Source organism: Hippocampus bargibanti, linkage group LG13 (assembly GCF_051943395.1).
Source record: "Hippocampus bargibanti isolate YZ-2025 linkage group LG13, ASM5194339v1, whole genome shotgun sequence".
NCBI classification, from domain to species: Eukaryota; Metazoa; Chordata; class Actinopteri; order Syngnathiformes; family Syngnathidae; genus Hippocampus; species Hippocampus bargibanti.
In genome coordinates this window covers 10,820,672-10,837,846 of record NC_142746.1, presented here as the reverse complement: position 1 = coordinate 10,837,846, position 17,175 = coordinate 10,820,672, and the positions used below count along the sequence as shown (strand labels likewise).

Sequence of the window (17,175 nt, the reverse complement as noted above, 5' to 3'; positions counted from 1 at the left end):
GCAATGGGGAAATTTGCAGTCCACAGCAGCAATTGAAGAGGGATGGGGTTGGGGTGGGAGTGAAAGGATAGAAAACAAGATATTCTAAGCATAACAAAATAAAAATGTCAACTGTATACTGTGCAAATGTAGATGTGCAAAAACCGTTCTATAAACAAGACTGTACATAGTGCAGAATCAAGAGATGCATTTAGATATATTGCAACAACCCATATTTACAAGTGTCCGGTTTTTTTTTTTTTTTTTTTTTTTTTTTTTTTTTTTTTTTTTCCACATGTGATCATTGGGAATTGTGAAGCCTGACAGCAGTCGGTAGGAACGAGCGGCGGTACCTCTCCTTCTTGCAGCGCGGGTGTAATAGTCTCTGGCTAAAGGAGCTACCCAGAGCTGTCAGGATGGGCAGGAGGGGGTGGGAGGGGCTGTCCGTCATAGCTTTTAGTTTAGCTAGCGTCCGTCTGTTGCCCACCTCCTCAAGAGAGTCCAGCGAGCAGCCCACGACAGAACTGGCCCGCTTGACAAAGCGCTCCAGTCTTTTTCTGTCCCGGGTGGTGATGCTGCCTGACCAGCAGACAATGCCATAGTGGATGGCTGATGCCACCACAGAGTCATAGAAAGTCTTTAGGAGTGACCCCTGAACTCCAAAAGACCTCAGTTTCCTGAGGAGGAAGAGGCGACTCTGTCCCTTTTGATTAGGGCATCCGTGTTTGTTGTCCAGTCCAGTTTATTGTTGAGAGTAACACCCAGGTACTTGTAGGAGGTCACCCTCTCAATGTCCGAACCCTGGATGTTCAATGGTGCAGGTGACGATTGTTTCCTGCAGAAATCCACCACCAGCTCCTTGGTTTTGCCAGTGTTGATCTGGAGGTGATTCTGCTGGCACCAGTCCACAAAGTCCTTTGTCAGTCCCCTGTACTCCCTATCGTCTCCCTCTGTAATGAGGCCGACAATAGCTGAGTCGTCAGAGAACTTCTGAATGTGGCAGGTTGGGGTGTTGTAGTTGAAGTCCGAGGTGTAGAGGGTGAAGAGGAATGGAGCCAGGACTGTTCCCTGCGGCGCTCCGGTGCTGCAGAGAAGCCTGTCCGACTCACAGTTCTTTACCCTCACGTACTGTGGCCTGTTTGTGAGGTAGTCTGTAATCCAGGATGTGAGGTGATGGTCGACTCCGGCATGCTGCAGCTTGTCCCCCAGTAGACTGGGCTGGATGGTGTTGAAGGCACTGGAGAAATCGAAGAATGTGATCCTCACCGTGCTCCCAGCATTCTCCAGGTGCAGCAACGCCGTATGGAGGAGGTAGATGATGGCATCCTCCACACCGATGCTGGGCTGGTAGGCAAACTGCAGCGGGTCCAGCGATGAGCTTGCCAGCGGTCGCAGGTGGGCGAGGACGAGTCTCTCCAGCGTCTTCATCAGGTGAGACGTCAGCGCCACCGGTCTGTAGCTGTTGAGCTCTTTGGGGTTGGCAATCTTGGGCACTGGGACCAGGCATGACGTTTTCCACAGCTGTGGAACTCTGCCCAGCTTCAGGCTCAGGTTGAACAAGTGCTGGACAATGTCACACAGCTGGTCGGAGCAGGTCTTGAGGAGTCGGGAACTGATGTCATCCGGACCTGCTGCCTTCCTCACCTTCATCCTCCTCAGTTGGTTCCTCACCTGCGCAGTTGTGACAGACAGGCAGGAACCAGGAGGCAGAGTGGCGGCTGAGGGTGTGGCAACGGTTGGGAGGGCAGATGTTGGTTGTGGAAAGCTGGCCGTGAGAGGGGGCAGGGAGGGTAAGGCCACAGTGAGAGTTGGTGCAGGTGCAGCTACAGGTGAAGTTGACGGTGGGCCGGGGGCGGCTGGCGTCTTGTCAAACCGATTGAAAAAGCGGTTGATTTCATCTGCCCAGTCCTTGTCTTTTTCGTTCAATGTCACTGGGCTTTTGTGGCCTGAGATGTTTTTCAGGCCCTTCCAGACACCAGCGACATTGCGACATTGGTGTTTTGCTTTAGTTATCCTCCTGTTAATCTTAATTTGTTTCATATGAAAAGCGGACTTGGCCACAGCCTTGCTTTGGCTCTCTCTTTCATTGCTGCCACTCTCTCTCTGCTCTGACCTACTTGTAAAACAGTCTGGCCTCTGTCTTTGGAAGTCATGTGTGCAACTGTGTGTGTGTGTGTGTGTGTGTGTGTGTGTGTGTGTGTGTGTGTGTGTATCTTGTGCGCTCGGGTTCCTCTTGACTGTGATGCGTTCAACCAGCCGCTCGGAATTATCCGTCGTAAGCGCTGCAACAAACAAATCAGGCTCGTTCAGGGGTTAAGTTGTGTGTCACTGCATGGATTCATCATTTTCGAGCTCTAAACATGAACAGCTGTCCTTACTGATTAAGTCAAGTTGATTTTCTGTATCTGCTCCATTCTGCATGCTCATCTCTGATTCATTCTTACATAAAGCCACCCCCCTCCTCTCCCAGATTTTTGTCTTGACCCTGAAGATGACTTCAACAGTCCTCATCCAAAGCTTATCAAGACGAATGTACTCATAAGCTTTCGATTGGCAAGTCCCTAAACCAGAGAGCAGCTTTGTTTCAGATTGTGACGCAACTCTGTATTCTCAATACAAGAAACTAAATCATCTTCCCAATCTCCCTCTCTTCAAATAATAAAACAGACAACTCTGGGATGACATAACAGCACCACAATTAGAGATGCGATGCATTCTCCCCCACAATGTGTGTGTGTGTGCGTGTGTGTGTGCGTGCGTGTGTGTGTGTGTGTGTGTGCGTGTGCGTGTGCGTGTGTGTGTGTGCGTGTGTGTGTGTGAATATGTGGAGGGTCATCCTTGCTACGTTACAAAGCTTGATCTTTGATCCTCTCTCAAGGCAATTTGATGCAGAGTGGGCTTTAGTGGTCTCAAAGATGTCTTGAATTAACGGCTTTGGGAATTGGAAAAAAAAAGTCATTGGTGACAAAAGGAAAGGTGTATGATTCACTGTCTTGGCGGAAATTTTGTGTTTACTTCAAGTAACTTCAGCCGTGGGGTCCATCAGGAGTGGTCCATCGATGAAAAGGTTTCTTCAGCCGTCATCTGTACTTCTTTGAAGGTGTCGGACGTTTCATTTCTTATCCAAGAAACTTCGTCAGCAAACTAAAGTCTTACTTATAGTTTAGGCCCTATATATATATATATATATCCCTACTGTCCAGACATGGCTGTGCCGGACTCTGCTATGATAGGTCCCTGCTCTCAGATTAGGGGGAGGGGCAGAGGACTACTCCCTGCAGCTTCTCCACTGATAGTTCCTATCGTTCTGACTAACAACTGGCCTGATTGCCCCACTTTGACCGGTATCCCCTCATCAGTATTACTAATCCTATGTTGCCTAAGCAAGCTATTGTATGAACGATCCAAATTGAACCTCACCCCACCAAACCGGTTTAATGAAGGATTTAGTTGTTTTATGAAAATCGCTTATTTTACTCCCCTTTCAAACCATCCATGTTCTTTCGCTAAGATTTTAACCTCATTGTCGTCAAAGGAGTGGTTGCTAGCTTTTAGGTGCATATGTACTGCCGATTGTGGCCCACTAGTATTATCCCTGCGATGTTGATAAAGTCTTTTTTTGAGAATTTGTTAAGTCTCCCCAATGTACTGCTCTTTACAATTTTCATTCTTACAGTGTATTGAATAAACGACATTACTTTATTTTACATTTGGCAGCCTATCTTTTGGATGCACTAATTTTTGCCTTAAAGTGTTTATCGGTTTGAAATAGGTACAAATTTTGTGTTGCCAAACGACGCTTTGCAGCTTTTCAGAAACTCCTGCAATGTAAGGTACTGCTACTCCTCTCCTTTTTGTATCTTCAGAATTTTTCGTTTCATTTCACCTGAGAGCAGGGACCTATCATAGCAGAGTCCGGCACCGCCATGTCTGGACAGTATGGATATATATATATATATATATATATATATATATATATATATATATATATAGGGCCTAGACTACCAGTAAGTCTTTAGTTTGCTGACAAAGTTTCTTGGATAAGAAGCGAAATGTCCGACACCTTCAAAGAAGTACAGATGACGGCTGAAGAAACCTTTTCATCGATGGACTTTCTGATGACTGCAGATGATGCAAATAAAGGGAAGCCTGTGTTTACTGCCCATCCATTGAGCTGAGGGAGGTCCATGTAATTTGTAAAACAAAACTGGATGATCAATAATTTTATCGTATATACCCCCCCCCCCCCCCCCCAATTCCCCTTTTGGAGAAACATTGCAGAAATCAGCTTAGTTTGAGGTGGTGGTCTGCTCAAACGCAGAGAAGCCTGAACGTGAATGTGTTTGTACAGTGTTGCCAATTGTGCAGCAGTGATGCTATATTTTGTTTTTGGCTATGCAAAAAAAATGGCGAGCCACAAAGCTAGCTACCTTGTTGTGGTGTTATTGGAAACCTATCAAAAAGCATTCATGGTTGTGCTCAGAGAGGAATATATTGACCTCTGAGAACACAAAGAAAAGAAGATATTTCCAGCATTTGCAAAAACACAATTTCATTATTATGTAGTTCGCTGACCAAAGATTTATCTGGTAGTGATAAGCATCTTGGATGTAATTTCACACTTCATGTGTCGGGAGGCACCCTGGAGCAATGAAAAAGCCAATGGACGTTAGTGGCTTTAATTTAGTGATGGTGAAGGGATTTTCCTGTAGTATTCTGTCATCTTAAAATGCATTTTAGGAGGAAAAAGGCCTGTCTTATTTAGAAAAAATGTCTGTTTACTAAAAAGAACATAGCGTATCTTATATTTTTTTAGGATTTTTTGGGGTTATTTTTTTTAAGATGCAGTGCGTGATTTTTCATTCCGGGGCAACAAGTGACACTTCAAATACAATAATTCCCTTCCAGGCGTATCAAAATGAGTTTGCAGATGTTGCAGGTGTCCTATGGTGACCTGTAAAGGCAAGGTTAATGGTGAGGAACAAAGCCTCATAATGATCTGATTTCATTGGAGTTCAGTATAAAATACTGTAAAAATAATATCACACTCTCGCCAAAATCCTGGTTCCTTCATTTTCTTTCCATTCTTATTCCTCTCCCATTGCCTGGTTGAGGTGCAACGGTGAATCCCAGTGCTCTGTTTCTTCTGCATGGAAGAGTAACGAGGAGCAGATGTGAGATTAAAATGCTTTGACTGGCTTTATGACATATGATGGCCGGTCTCTGGAGGTCCTTAAAAGACCTGCACGCTGATGAAATATCTTGTGCACAAAGCCAAAGTGTGGGAATTAGATCATCTATTGACCACTCGAATGGGGATTTGGCCAGAAGTATATCATACAAGAAGTTACATTTGCCTCCACTTTGGCAGAAGTAATGCTGAGCCCTGAACATTTATCAAACGGCCATAATGCTCACAATTGGACCAAGTGTTCACAAAGTAGTACATAATGCAGTATGTCTGTTATCTTTTCCATATCTCTAGCAAGCCTGTCCTGAAAACCACATAATGTCTAACTTTACAGCGTGTCCTCTTAAAATGATACATTGGAAATGCTGTTTTAAGTAAGCCTTGACAATGTCCGTAAAAATCCTTGGACTCAACCTTGCCAAAGATGTCAGCATTCCAGGGTCAAACTCAAAATCAAGACTCCTTCTGGTTTTTATTTCAGCTGTTGTTAAACTGCCAGCGGTAATTCACAATGCCGCAAAGTCTCCAAACGGCGTCCACACCTACACACTTCATCAACATCCTGATTCTTTAACGCTCTCCTGGGTCTCCTGTCCATGACTTTACCTTCCAATTGTGCTATATCACTTATACTATTACCTGCCAGTCACTTGTGGTGCCGTCACTCGACACCAGTAATGTGTGTGCCGTACATATTGCAATGCCGACTAATTTCTGGACAGTACATCCAACTTGTCATTAGGGTTAAATTTCAACTGCCCCGTTGCCTCTCTGACTGCGCATTCTTCTCACAAAACACTTTCTTGGATCATGACTTGATTTTATTGTGAACTGGAGTTTGGATATCTCTTCCACTGCTTGGCTCTGAGTGCAAGGCAATTAAATAGCTGTGGCCACTGAAGTATTTATGTGTTACTGAATTAGATTTTTTTTGTAATAACATGTTAACACTGGAACCACTAATGGAAGAGTGTAGACAATGGTTCTTGATAGTCAGGGGAAAACCACAAGCCTGGCAGCCCGCTGCTCCCCTGCGTCACGAGGACAGAGATGTTATGTAAACTGGCTTTTATTCGGAAAATGAGGTCGCTCCCCCAGTCATGAGCAGAATGCCCCTCAACTGCCACTGCCACGCCTTGGCTTGTTTCCAAGATGTCTTCCTTTTGCACTCATGATTTGCTTAAACTGAGAGGATGAATACATCCTCCAACAATTGCCCTCACCTCGGATATGTTTGGTTAAAAACGATGCATGAAACGACATATTCTTGCATTTGCCAATGAACTCATGCACAATTTATCGGGGTTTATATATAGGTGTCTGTGTGTGTACATAATCATTGTGATATTTAATGCAAAACCACAGCCACCACACATCTACTGACATTGTTTTTAATTAAACTTCCATATCAAACGTGTCGTCCACATTGAAACACCTCTATCCCTTCCCTACTGGGGAAAAACACAGCGGACTCCAATAGCTTCACTTTGTGGATACTTATTGTGCACACATCATTTAGCCTTCTTATCATTCAAACAAGTCGCATCAAGGTACATTCAGTGTAAAGCAATGACAATAATAGTCATTATTTAATTATTTAAGTTCACAACCAATTTTATTTAGCAAAATCTAAAAGTAATTCAGTTAAACTATATACAGTATATTTTGTTTAATAATTTCAAGAGAAAAGTCAATAATTTTGTAGTGAAGTTTCTTAGCTAATTTAGAGTCGAACGAATTAGATCCCTGCGGTCATCAGGAATTCATTTTTCCTGTATTTATTTATTTATTTATTTATTTATTTATTTAATGAGGAAGAGATAAAATGAGTCATCGATTCATGAGCTTTTTATCGTGGAACAAAGCGGCACTAGATGATAAGATAGTTCTATCTTAGTGAGGCTAACTTCTGCAGACTAGCAATTTAAATACTTGAAAGGTATTTATAAAGTAGACAAAAGATTACCTGTAATTCTTTGGGATTTCTCCATTGTGAGACAAATAAATGTTTTATCTTATTAATAATTAATGAGGCTTGTCTGGAATGTATTTTGACTTTTTTCCTCTGCTGCAGAGAGATTTATTGTGCTCACCACCACTTGAACATAAAATGGTTTGTTTGTCCTATTTGTATTTCTATTTCTGGTTACATGACAATGCTTCTTTTGTCCAATTGTAACGTGCCGGTGGAATGGAAGTATTTTAAAGATGTTGGAGCACACCCGGACGGAAATTTGATTGGTAGCGCTTGTTTTGGGTGACGATGCATTGAATGAATACATTTATTCACTTTAGGGTCAAATGCTGGCATACACGAGTGGGCCTCACACCTCAAGTGGTGATCATTTGTGTCTTCTGTCAAATGGTGGCCATTATCCCCTGATAAGTACCAAAGTGTTGACCTAAAGCGAGATCTTCACACCACACTTTTGACTCATTTGTGACCTGCCCAAATGTTTTTAAATCAGTATCGGTAATCAACATAATAGCAACCCATCATGGTCGCCTATTTTTTGGGGGTTTCAATGTTGCAATACATATATTTTTTAATTAAACATTTTTGGTGGACAAAGCATCCTTTCAATAGGTTGGCCAGACTGTTGGAATAATTCGACAACTCTTTTGCAACACAGTTTGAGGGTTGTTTTTAGTATGCTTTGGGGTGAAGATTGAATAATGGAATCATTTGCAAGATAGTCGACTTGTATAGATTGCACATTTGCTCGTGTGTTTTGGCAATGGCCAATTTTCGGCATAGACAATTAGAATTATGTTTTTTTGTTTTTTTTAACTTTGCACAATAGACCTTTGGACCACAAACATTGGATGGAAAAAAATACTGACATTTGTATGTGATCATAGCTTGCAAATTGGAATGTTTTCAAACATACTGTGTAATCTGCTTGTTGACAAATACAAAAATAGGTTGAAGACGAGCGAAATATAACTTGTGTAACAAACCTGTACTTACATGCCAATGTGTTCTATTTTGACATTGCATTCTTTTGCTTTGCTCTGTTTTGTTTTGCTTGTGTGTGTGTGTGTGTGTGTGTGTGTGTGTGTGTGTGTGTGTGTGTGTGTGTGTGTGTGTGTGTGTGTGTGTGTGTGTGTGTGTGTGTGTGTGTGTGCGTGTGTGTGTGTGCGAAAACAACAGTGCAGTTGGGTATACCAGATTTCATTTGTTTTTTCACAGTATTTGGGTAGAGTGCGGAATGACTCAGAATGTGTTTCAGTGTAGTGAACAAATCACGGCAAAGCTCTTCATGAGATGTCTACCAGTGCATGCAGAATTTACAGCATAGCCTGAAAGTCAACAACATCCAAATATAAAATGTTGTATAATGTTGTATAATGTTGCCATGCACTACTTTCAGTGTCTGTTTTCATCAGAAAGACCAATTCAAAATAGGCTAAAATAGTTTTCAGTGAGATGCTTCCGTTATCAAAACAATCCTCATTCACACAAACAGAGCCAGCTGTTCGCAAGAGGCCATTGTAAAAGAAACATTTTTCCTATTAGTAATTTGACTTGACTGGACACACTTTCTTGGAGGTCTTTTCAGCATCAATGCCACAGTTCTCTTCGAACTCAACCCACATGTTCGCTATCATAATCTACACTTCATTATCCCTGTGGTATAAAAAAAAGATAAAGTCAAAAAAAGTATTGCCGCAAAATGGAACGTGGATGAAATGGCTTTGCAACTCCTAAAAGAAGCCTAAGAGAAGCAAGGACAGGGCCCCATGTGAAAAGGGAAAGCGGAAATCCGACAGGGATATGACGTTTAACACCAAAAAATGACTTAAAGGACAACAGACATCACTTTTTTGTTTCCTAACTGACACCAGAAACACGTTTTATAGCATCTAAAATACCCAAAACACACAGTGTGATATTTTTAGTCAAATGCAAAACACCAATAAAAATGACTTAGTGTCCAAAATATGCAAAAAAAATGAACCCAGAAGTGGCCAGTTTCAGAAGGTCCCGCCCCCTTGTTCGTGGCATCACCCCGACGTCTTTCCTTGCTGGAGAATCAAAACAATGGCTTCAGATTCGTAGAATATGCTTTCTTGTTACTCATCCAATTATGAATATGATTCAAATAGTTCTGGAGAGGAAAGCATACATGTTTGCAATCGATTAAAGAATTTATTCCGTGCCATTTTGAGGCAATAGGGGGGGGGGGATGTAGCACTAAAAAAGAGGCAAAAAATGGCGACAAAGGTCCGTGTAAGGAATTAATCAGCCCGTTTCCACAGGCTGATTAATTCCTTACATGGAGTTTTCTTGCCCTCTTCTGCCTCTTTTTGGTCCTACACGACATTTTCAGACCAAACAAGTACAGCAAAGTGCATTGACGTGATGGAAGTACTGCTACAATGTATCCTTTTTTTCGGTCAGGGGCGTTCCTTCAGTGACGTAGGGTGAGGTCACCAACTCAAAAACAAGACTTCCGGAATATTCAGCGCGAGTCTTAAAACGTAAAATATAGCTATATGCGGTGGAATCTTTGTAAAATACGCTCAGTACAAGTCATTTGAAGCCATTTTACAAATTATGGACACAACTTGTCGGGAGACGTCGGTTGTCCTTTAAGCTCTGTTGTGTAAGCAAATGGCATTGTCAGACACATTTTGTATATTTCCCACCATATACTACCTTATGCCACTGATCTCATTATCAGACACTGTTGTTATCCATTTACAGGTAGAAATTGTGACTTGTTAAAAGTTTACTTTTGTGTTCTGGAAACCAGATGTCAATTTATCAAAACAGCTCTTCATCAACTATTTCAAAAGTACACAATATCGGCGTCCCACTAGGCGAAGATGGGGGATCCGTGATCCCGGATCCTCCATACACTGATTGCAATTATTATTTAATCAACTCCCGTCACCCATCAAATGGAAAAGTATTTACATTCTCATTTGCTAGCTGTTTCTAGCAAATGAGCTAGAAAAGCTGCTTGTCTTTTATTCATGCACCCCTTCACTTGTGAGCCCTGTCGATAAACAATCTTTCAACACAGCTGTCATGAGAAAGTGCCTCGCATTTTCCACCCATGATCTCTGCAGCGACCTGGGCCAGTTCTACATCGCTGTTGTTATATGCCGTGGCAGGCAGTTTAGCTGATTCCCTGTCATGGCTTGGTGCATAATTGATTTGCGCGCATGCACAAAAAAAAGGGAGGCAACGGTTTGAAGGCCCGAGACTAGTTTGGAGACAGCAAGCCAAGGAAAGCAGTGTGAGGACACTTCCCATGATAGGAAATCAAAGCTTGAAGAATGATACAAAAAAAGTGTGGTTTCCTGCCAGCTGGCTTGTGTTCCGTACCGAAATCCTGTTCTTCCGCTCAATTTTTGCTGAGACAACAATTGCATGACTTCCTGTTTTGATAACTCTGACCCTCAACCTCACCTCTGTGAGACAGCACATGGGTCGTAGGTGTGTAGACTACCACTCTCATTTGCACTGCTATGGGGAAGTGACAGGGGGATATTTAAATTTGTCATCGGGGTACAATTTTATAATATTTTGCCTGTAGTTAATATTTCCTCCAGAGTTTGAAGTAAAGCTAAACGTGGAAAGTATTTCCAGAAAAACGGATACAAATTGTAATGTTTTGGTCATTTGGGCCTTATGAGGAGGGTTTTAGTGCTGGAAAAAAGCAAGCTTTGAAAAACAGTTCTCAAATTCCTTCGCAGGCTCAGGTTGAGCATGTGCGAGTACATCACAACTGACACCCAAAAAAACTTTGTGCCCATGCGCATCACATTTCTTGACAGTGACATCACCACGATCCAGCATGCTATGGATCATTAATATATATCTTAAATTGTGCTACGTTAGCATTTAGTTTCTTACATATTTCCTGTCATCTTCCGATCATGCTTCCATGCCAGCAAAAAAAAAAATGCAGACTGAAGCAAAGAAACAATCTCTTGAAAGAATTGTTCATCAATCTTTCAGTGTGAATTACTTTTCACAGCAGTGGATCATACTAATGTTCACCCTCAATCCATTTTAATTTCTAACAATTACTCTTTAATAATATAGTATTTCCTTTCGTCTGTGGAATATGTCATCCATCCTGCTGCTCGGCAGCCCGTCAAGTGATTAACCGCACAGTAATTCCAATGTGGCGTGTGTGCCTAACACAGCTAGTGTCACCGGGGTCCTCGGACATGCCGAAGCTACAGGAACTGGGTCGCCAGAATGGCTCGCCTGACACTGCGGACGGAGGGTCGCTGGCCAGATATTCATTCCAGCGTGATATCCTGTTAGAGCGGCAGTTCCAAAGATGTTTGATAGGTTCTTTTGTGTTTTTGTTATATAAGCAAGATAGATCGCAGACCTTCAGCATGGCCAGCAGTAGGCAGATGGTGACACGCAACTGTCCAGAACATTTTCTTTTGAATGACTTGAGGTTCTGTGACACAGTTTTTTCCGCTGGGCCCCTAAGACATTACTCCTTGGAGGAAGCTACGTTTGTGTAATTATTTTGACAGTAGAAGAACAGAGAACTTTCGACCTAATTCACTTTGATTTGTCCAAAAATGTACGACACTGTTGACCAGTATTGTACTCTTGCAGCAACCGCGACCAAAAGATGGAAAACAAAACTTCCTTGATGTGCTAATCTCATCATAATCTACCTACTTTGTCTCACTAGTTTTTTAAAATAACTGCATTCTGAGGAGAATTTTAAATGCATTTACAATTCATCTGATTGCTTGCCATGACAGTGTCTTGGCTGGGATGACAGGATTACATTAAAAAAAAAGATTGAATCAAAAATAAAGCATCAGAAGGAACTGTAGATTTGAAGACTACAGATTACAAAAACCGAAATACGGTCCTTTTAGGAAAAGGACCAATTTTGTGTCTCTGGGTCTCATGTTCTACCTCGTGTTCTACCACATACTATGGCTGTGTACCATATTCCAAAGACATGCATCCTATCTTAAGACGCTAAATTGTCCATATATGTTAGCATCAGTGCCCGTGGTTATTTGTCAAATTGGATCTGGTATTTGGCGGTCTGGTAGTCTAGTGGTTAGCACACCGGCTTCACAGTGCAGAGGTTGCCGGTTCGCATCCCGGTCCGACCTCCCTGTGTGGAGTTTGCATGTTCTCCCCGGGCCCACATTCCAAAAACATGCATGGCAGGCAGATTGAAGACTCCAAATTGTCCCTAGGTGTAAGTGTGAGAGTGACTATTGTTTGTCCTTGGGTGCCCTGCGATTGGCTGGCAACCAATTCAGGGTGTCCCCTGCCTCGTGCCCGAAGACAGCTGGGATTGGCTCCAGCACCACCCACGACCCTAATGAGGAAGAAGTGGTACAGAAAATGGATGGATGGATCTGGTATTTGACCCTGACTAAAGGCTGAGTATGTCCAATTTGTCAGATGAAAAGAAACAATATTTCATCTGAAGCATGTTGGCCAAGGTGTGTGGCCCACATGTCATGCATCACAGTCAACTGAGTATATGAGGACTGCCACGGCGTCTACTATTGGTCAGATTATTCACCTTGTTCACGAGTCTGTCTTCAAGTGTTCAAATTTTGTCCTTGCCAGATATTAGTCTTGCTGTGTTTTGTTTTTTTTCAGCTCATAGTAAGTAGTCTTTGTTTCCGGTTTGTACTATTTGCATCTCGTGTTTTCTCATCTTTGTATGACAAGCAAATTGACGTTTTGCACAAATATTTTTGTATTGTATTTTTTCCTGGGTATTGGAGCTAATGTCACTTGTTGTGCTTTGTTAGTCTTGCGTTTTTTGGGAGGCAAATAACACACAAAAGTCTTACTCTTGTCTATGTTTTATTATTATACTATTACATTATTGTTATTATACTATTAAATTATTACACAGATTGTACCGGAACATGATGATGGGTTATTCATTGCTTCCATTTCCTACAACATAACCTGCCTATTAATTGATAATGGATATTCAAAAAGTTTCATAACTTCCTCACACTTAAAATGTGTGCATTTTTATCAGAGCAAATCAAAATTATAACTGGTCTGTTGTAGTTGAATTGAGCTCATTGATTGATTCTTCCGCACACTCTTTGGCGCTAGGAGTTTCAATGACGAAAGAATGCGGACATACTGAGAAGCTGCGAGCGCTGGCACACAATTATGGATGTAGTGTCAAGGGATCAGGGAGTGACACTGCTGGCTTTGTGTCGAGGTCTGAATGGGCACCTTAGGGAGAGACTGTGGTTCTGAATGGGTACCATTGGGCTAAGCCATAGTTGCCGGCAATGGAGGTTGGTAATTAAGGCGAGCATTGTGCATCTGCAGACTCTGCGAGACGGAGGGGACAGGAAGGCAGGCCTGTATGGTTGCCTCAGCGGGGATCTCTAAAGTGCGTCAGGCTTATACATGTTTGGAAAGAGAGCCTTGGATCTCTGGGAGAGAAAAATATAATTACAACAACAAACCCCACCGGCCACCCTATGGAGTTTTTTTCATGTCAACAGACAGACTATATGGGCCACTTTTATGGTTTTGATTTTGTAACTCTTTTTTTCCCTCCTTCCTTAAGTGTCTTGAAGTACTTTTCTGGCAACGTAGTCTGGAACGCCGGCCTCCTCGAGGCATTGGGGCTGTGTTAACCATAGTTTAGAGAACGGTTGTGGTCAGCATGTGGAAGCCACAAGGGTGAGTTCGTGCGCATTAGAGGTAAGCCCGACTCAGCCCCGACGACGTGGAAGTGGACTCGATGTGCTCAGAGTTTTATTTATTTGCACGGACTCTGTTCAAGGAGATTAAATTACGGCGGGAAGAAATGTGCTGTGAGAAGGAAAACTCCCATTAATCAGAAATGTAGAAGAGAACCGTGCTGATTATGTAATAGGGCGTAGACAGGTTGAAACCTTCAAACGAGTCAATTTGAACAGAATAAACAAGGAAATAGGTCTTTATGTTCTTTGCTGATCCCCAAAGGGGGCATATGCTTTACCACTTGACAGCGTTGGACTTGTAACCTGGTTTTGATTGGATACAGAGGACTGTCAAAGAATAAGGATGTGAAGAGTAGGTCTTCTTCCCTATCATATAGCTTCATAATGTTATTTATTTTTTATTTTTTATCAACAACTTATGTGTTGACTAAAACCAGATTTGGACGATCCATGCTCAGAAATCCATTTTAGAAAGTTTGTCTCCTGTATCTCTTTGCCCTGCTGTGTGCCAGGAAGTTTCTGGCAGGCTTGAGGACTTGGGGGTGGTGGAATGGTGGGCGGCACTGCAGCATGGGAATGTTTTTACAAGCCGACCCCTGATCTTCCTTGCAGTCACAGTGAGAGGCTCTGAATGCATGGCATCCACCTCTAATCTCACACTCACTCAAGACAGGTTACCAGAAGAGAATGGAGACAAGTCCCGGAAATGGGTATGGGCTTATCAGGAAAACCACTTTTACAATACTGCCATCGTCAAACTGCCGCAGAAACATGAGAGGAACGTGAGAAGCACACTCACGATTTTATTCAATGGAAATGGAGAAAACAGCCAGTATAGTTCACATTTTAATGCTAACAATCTGAGCTAACTGGAATATAATAGCCAGGAACTGCATTATAATGACATACAAACATGTGGAAACGCCTTTGTGCGAGTCAGTGCATCTAAACTCATTCACTGCCAGACGATGTGCAAAAATGTGTCTACTCCAGTGCCAGTGTTTTTGTCATTTTCACTCAAATTGCAGGAGCCTCAGTATATTGAGTTTTAGGACTACATAAACATTTAATATAGCATTAGAAACCTTAGACTCTCTTCTTTTAAAAGTTAATTCCTAAGGCATATGGTCTGGAGTTATATGAGCTTGAAATGTGGGTGGCTGGACAAAATACAATACAATACATACATATTGATTTATATAGTGCTTTAAAGGACAACCGACGTCTCCGGACAAGTTGTGTCCATAATTTGTAAAATGGCTTCAAATGACTTCTACTGAGCGTATTTTACAAAGATGCCACCGCATATAGCTATATTTTACGTTTTAAGACTCGCGCTGAATATTCCGGAAGTCTTGTTTTTGAGTTGGTGACGAGTCCTCACGCTACGTCACTGAAGGAACGCTCTTGACCGAAAAAAGGACACATTGTAGCAGTCCTTCCATCACGTCAAGGCATTTTGCTGTACTTTGGTCTGAAAACGTCGTGTAGGACCAAAAAGAGGCAGAAGAGGGCGACAAAGCTCCATGTAAGGAATTAATCAGCCTGTGGAAACGGGCTGATTAATTCCTTACACAGCTTTGTTGTCATTTTCTGCCTTTTTTGGGTGCAACATTTCCCACCCCTGATGCCTCAAAATGACACGGAATAAATTATTTGATCGATTGCAAACATGCATGCTTTCTTCTTCAGAACTATTTGAAGCGTATTCATAACTGGATGAGTAACAAGGAAGCATATTCTCTGAATCTGAAGCCATTGTTTTGATTCTCGAGCAAGGCAAGACGTCTTGCCGTGACACCACGAACATGGGGGCGGGACCTTCTGAAACTGGCCACTTCCGGTTTCAAATTGAAGTTCTTTTTAGACACTTGAAGTCATTTTTATTGGTGTTTTGCATCTGACTGAAAATATCATACTGCGTGTTTTGGGTATTTGAGATGCTATAAAACGTTTTTATGATGTCAGTTAGGAAACAAAAAAGTGACGTCGGTCAACAATATCTGACGTCGGTTGACAATATCTGAAGCTGTAACAAAGCGCTAACATGGACAAAAGGCAAATGCTGCCCCCTTGTCGAAGGGAAAAACAGAGGTCTGACCAGCGATTTATCGGCACCCCCCGCAAGGAAAAACCAAAAGCTGAACAAATTTGTGAATCGCGCTCCACGTCACACTTCAATTCCGGAATAAATTTGGGAATGTAGGCAAAGGAGTCAAAAACAATCGCTGCATATAATTTCGAGTTTACTGGTGAAGTTGGGGAACCTCACCCAATTGACTTTTTCGGCACTACGTTGAAAAGCCGAACATCCCAGAATTTTTGCATTTCAGAATGTGACAAATTTTTAGGGGGGTTATCTTGTATAAAACGTCAGACCGACTGACATTGGCATGTCGTAGAAAATTGCAGCTTAAAAAACTGTGAGTATATTCACTGACACAAACATAGTGACATAGACTTAGTAAGAAATTACATCTCTGTCAACAAGAGGTGTACATTAAACAGTCCATTCAGGTGTGTCACCATCAAATATTTTAGATGTAACTATTCACATTTTATTTTCCCTTAAAGTGGATTACAAAAGTGATTTTCCTCTATTCATTAAAAAAAAAAACATTTAGTGTGTATTGTGCACCTCCACAAATTGGCCTGCCACTCAACCTGCTCTTGTCATTCATTTTGCTGGTAACCTAATGCTGGTGTGCAGCTGCACCGCTTGCTGGGCCTAGTGGAACGGTTGTTAAATCCAAGGCCATTGCAGGCCAGAGTTGGGAGGGGCACACCCACGGCTCCACTTAGCATTAGCTCTTGTAAGCCCTAGTAAATACGTTAAGCGTAGGCATATGGTTAACTTACATCGGGAGGTGAGAAAGGTGTGATGACGGAACAAAGCTTCCGTGGAAGGATTCCATGCTCATCGGTTATTGCAAGTTTTTTTTTTTTTTTCTGTGAGCAAAGCCTAAAGAGCCTCAAGAGAGAGGTTCTGGGCCTTAATAGTGCACACCAGTGTGGTCATTTTTTTGCAGCAAAATACCCATATTTGATCCACAGGGGCAAAATATTCCACCTGACATCCAAGAATATGAGATTTGAGATCCGTGGCCAATTAGGGAAGCTTGGTGATGGAAATTGAGGAATCTGGGAATAAGTATTGGCTTGGCATGGCCATATGCATGTGCAGCTGTCTTAGACGTGAGTGACGTGGGGCTCCACTGAGATGCACACCCAAAAACAAATGCATACACACGCATATGCATACAGATAGTCACATGCACGATGCTCGGGTGAAGTTTCAGGATGAA

At 42.3% G+C, this 17,175-nt stretch overlaps 1 protein-coding gene across 1 annotated transcript in view; it reads left to right on the top strand.

Moving 5' to 3' along the window:
* zcchc24 (zinc finger, CCHC domain containing 24) overlaps positions 1-17,175 on the top strand; it is a 48,303-nt gene that overhangs the window by 7,125 nt on the left and 24,003 nt on the right. The window lies entirely within an intron of this gene.